The sequence below is a fragment of the Vombatus ursinus genome, unplaced genomic scaffold, assembly GCF_900497805.2.
Source record: "Vombatus ursinus unplaced genomic scaffold, bare-nosed wombat genome assembly UNPS02009205.1, whole genome shotgun sequence".
Taxonomy (NCBI): Eukaryota; Metazoa; Chordata; class Mammalia; order Diprotodontia; family Vombatidae; genus Vombatus; species Vombatus ursinus.
Genome location: NW_020948983.1, coordinates 24,871,303 through 24,875,860, shown reverse-complemented (window position 1 = coordinate 24,875,860; position 4,558 = coordinate 24,871,303). Strand labels below are relative to the sequence as shown.

The following is a 4,558-nucleotide window of genomic DNA, read 5'->3' as shown; positions in this document are numbered from 1 at the left end:
TACTCAAAAATCTGTTGTTATCTGGGGAGAAATCAGTGCAAACCTATCACTACTACTGTCAAAATAACTCAAAGCATTCACTTTGGTAATTACAATAGATTAATTTTCCATATATAGACAGGCTTATTAATCATGATTGAAAGCATATGCTGCTCTCGAAACCAAATTTATCTTATTCTGTCCTGAATCTTTGACCTCTGTATTTTGTGTGCATCCTATATTAAGTTAATATCCATTTTCATATTTAGGGGGAATGATCTTCTTGAAGGTAATCTCAGTGAATGGCCCTTGTGACTTGGTGTATTCTGGGTAGGGATTGCCTTCAACTTGAGGCCTGTGACTTGGAAGTAAAGCAAAATTGCCAACCCTCATGGTAATGAGAGTCTCATTGCTCTGCATGTGCTATATATCCTCTTGTATTATAGTTATCTGTGTATGTGTCACAACCCCCTCCCACAAACCATAAGTTCCATGATGGCAGAGACCAATGGCTTTTGGAATCATAAATCTAGGAGAAGGACAGGTGGGGCCTTAGCTGCCATCTAGTCCAATTCTTTAACTTTATAGATGAGGAAACTAATGACTGGAGAAGTTAGATAACCCACCCAAGGTCAAACAGGTAGTAAGCATCAAAGTCATCATTTCAGACTGAGTTCCTTGACTCCAGATCCATTGTTCATTTCACTGTGCTGTGTAACTTCCTTATATTTTACTAAACTTTCTATATTCTCCAGTGCCTGGCAAATAGGAGGCAAAAGCACTTTTTAAATCTTTATTGAACTGCAGTGAATTGAATGTTAGCTTTTATTATTAATCACTAATTCTGGATTTTGTAGGTTTTATTCACGTACTCACAAACTATCAGTGCCCATAAAGGCCCATTTCTAAATGAGAAAACCTGTTGAAATTTAATCTGTATCTATTTTGTTTGTACATAGTCATTTGAATGTTGTCTCCCCCATTCAATTATGAGATCCTTGAAGGCAGGGACTGTCTTTTGCCTTTTTTTGTATCCCCAACTCTTAACACTGTGCCTAGTAGATATAGACATTTAATGCTAATTGGCTTAAATTTAGTTTAAACCAAGTTATTTTTAAAAATATTGAACTGAATGCTGTCAAATAGCTAATTAGTAATACCAACAAAAAACCCTTATCCATCTAGTGCTATACAGTTTTTAATTCACTGTCATATATATTATCCCATATGAATCATTAACAACACTGTGAGGTAGGTAGCAAAGACATTATTCTCTACATTTTATAGGAAAAGGAAACTGAGGTTCAATGTTCAAATGATTTGCCCTGCAAAGTGGTACAGCCTGCTGGCTTAAAGTTAAAGGTTCTTTGTATTAGAGAATGTGAAAATAATACCAACAGTAGTGAAATATGTTTCATAATTTCTAGGCATGTTTTGAGGGAAGTCATCATCATTACATTTCTGCAAGGAAAAAAAAAGATTCTATTTTGTAAATCTAAAATGATATTAAATAATTTCTCTCTGAAACAAAACCCCATCTTTTTTGGGGGTTAAAAGCTTTTTATTTACACTACTGTACATGGGCCAGAGATTTCTGGGATGCTCAGGATGGACAAATAGGTAAAAGTATGGAAAATCCTATGGTCCTCCTGGAAGAAGGGGGCTCCAGTCTAGTCCCAACTCCTCAGCAGGTCTGGAGAATCATCATTCCCCTGGGACATGGGCCCCCTGGTACTCAGCTTGGGGGGGGAGGGGGTCAGGAGGCTGATAAGTGAGTAAGAAATGTGGCCTGGCCCCAGTATTTTCTGGGAGGTCAGCTGAGAGATCTGGGAGGCTCATGCAGCTAAGGCTAAACCCCAGGAGCATTCTTGTGAGCCACCCCACCCCCAACCACTGCCAGCCTGAGTGCTGACAATGGAAGAGGACACAGCCCTTCACTGCCAGTTCAGCTTGTCTTGGCCGGAGGCAGGATGGACTCTTGGAGGGATCAGTGCAGAGAGGGCCCGAGAGGCACAGACCAGGAGGGACCAAACCCCCAAGTCCTCAGGATGCTGGGACACTTCTGGCTAGGGCCCTCTGAACTCAATCTCAAGCATGGGTATCTGGCATGCTCAGAGTTATCTTCAGCTGAAGAAGTAGGTGGATTTCTTCACGTTCTGTAGATCAAAATTTCCTCTTTCAGGCACATGAGACAGCATCCTTAGCATCAACTTCTCCTTGATGGACATTTCTTTAGGAGAATCATGAGATTGGAACTTAGAACAGTATTTCTGTACCAGGTACCGAGATAATTCCTGCAGAATGGGCTGACTATGCAGATTCACAAACTGTTCACAACAGACCTCATTCATGATGTCCGCAGCGGAGGCATGTGTCCAGAAGCAATCACGCACAGAGACGAAGGTCAGTCCCTTCCTGTGACAGTACAAGGCCATCAGCATCATGTGGGTGGAGTCCAGGGAGTGGATGAAGTTGGGGGGGAAGCATTCTTCTGTTTCAAGGTGTTTGGTTTCTGGCTGACATCAGAGTATCTCATGAAGCACAGAGACTGCAGACTCTCAGAAACGATGGTTTTCTGGGTCTTGTGATACGGCTGAATGATGGCAAGGCCCAGAGGGGTGACCCATTGTACAGAAGACCCTGACTTAGCGATACAGTCTGCACTTTTTGTCGGCCAATCCTGGATTTCCCTGGTTCCTGAGAACATCTCACCGAGACTAGTGAAGACCAACCGGGAGAGGTAGATGGAGATTTCCCACACATGTTCCTTGGGGAAATCATCCAGCTCCTTCAGGTGCTTCTCAATCTGCAGCCTGCCGCCATAGTGTGTCACACCGTAGACCACCATCATCATCGTCTGCTTTACCAATTTGCAGCTGATGAAACCCTCCAGGACTTGGACTATCGAGCTCCCTTTGGTGGTTTCTCTTTGGCGCTGCTCTTCCACCAGCTGAGCCACGCCACCGTCGACATCCTGGCGAACGTCGCAGGGCATCAAGTTGACAGAGGTGGCCCCGATGACATCTCAACCCAGAGCTGCATAATGCTGCAGTCCATTACAGGAACCATCCTGATGGACGGGGAAATGGGAGATGCAAGCTGTGGGATCTGGTGACCGCGCAGCAATGGCAATCTCCATGCAGCAGGCCAGGGCCTGCCAGGACTCATCGACATCCATCCACCATATCCTTCCTTACAGTCAGTGGATTGTCTGCTGAGTCCAGGATGTCCTCCAAGGTCTCATTGGCATAGGCCAGATGGGACTTCAGCAACTTTCTCTTCTTGAGTCCTGTCAGGTTGATGAGGTGAATCTTTAGCCAATTCAGGCCATTGGGCCCCAAGGGTTTGCCTTCAGCAAATAGCAAGATAGCTCGGGTCATGTCACTGCCCAGGTGGTTGAAGTGTGGTGGGCAAGGGTAAGTGAGGCCCCAGAAGTTCATGTTGTGAGGAAATCAGAAGATCTGGTCCCACAGGTGGTGGGCAATGGACAGCTTGTACGAGGCATCTGTGAGCAGGCTGTACATTTCCTGGGTGGTTTTGTGGCACTGGGCAATCTCTTGCCGCAGCCTCGACTTTTCTAAAGAGCTGGCATCTTTGGAGGACTGGTAGGAAGGGGGTATGGGGGCCTCTGACATGGGTGGGGGCACATCTAGCTTCTTGCTGTCCTTAGCACTGAAAATGGAGATTATGAGGTCCAGCACGGGCTGGTTCACCTTCCAGGCACAGTTACCCAGCAGACTGAGGGCATCGAGGACTGAGTGCAAGTGCTCCTGAGGGCAGTTCTCCAGTTGCTGCTGGTGTTGGACAGACCCATCCAGGCAGCACATCAGCTTGGTGGGGTGGAGGACATAGGCCCCCAAGACAGGTGAAATCCAAGGCTTGGGAGGGCACAGCATGGGCATGACAGAGGAGTCAAAAGTCAGTTTGGTGCAAGCAGCTTCAGCCACCAGCTGATTGAAAGCTGGATGGGGTTTAATGAAACTATGTGCTTTACGGAGAGGAAGGATTAAACATGGTATAGCACGGGGATGAGACTCTTCTCCATCTGGGAGGAGAACAAATTGTTGGGAATGTGGATGGCCTGCACCAGCACCTCCACAAGGTGGGTTCCGAACTGCACCAACACCACATCTGGCCAGACCTTCTCTTCAGTGAAGAAATCGGAGGAGATGGTGGCTTCTGACTCCAAGGATTCCCAGTGCTCCCTGGGCAAGCAGGAGTCCAGCTGAGTGTCCTTGGCCAAAAGACATAGGTAATTCATATACTTCCTATTCAGTTCATCTAATACAAAGGGTTTCATCTTCATCTGGATTAAATTCTTCTTGTAAACCTTCATCGCAAGATCCATGATGAAGGTGGATTAAGGAATCTCGTGTGGAGGCAGGTTAAAGAGGGCATGCATCATGAGGTCCACATAATCCTTGTTCTTCAGTAGGCACAGGTAGGGGTAAAGGCTGGCCTGGTTGTGCTGTGCACTCATATGGGCTTTTGTCTCCTTGAATGTCTTCAATAAGGCCTTCCGCTGCTGAGATTTAAGGTCCTTGAGAAGGTTCCTTGAATGACAACTATTTTTCGTTAC

The 4,558-nt window shown here is 45.9% G+C and overlaps 1 pseudogene; it reads right to left on the bottom strand.

Annotated features, from left to right (window-relative positions):
- Positions 1–2,102: 2,102 nt before the first annotated feature.
- On the bottom strand, positions 2,103–4,315 carry LOC114035655 (annotated as a pseudogene).
- Positions 4,316–4,558: the final 243 nt, after the last annotated feature.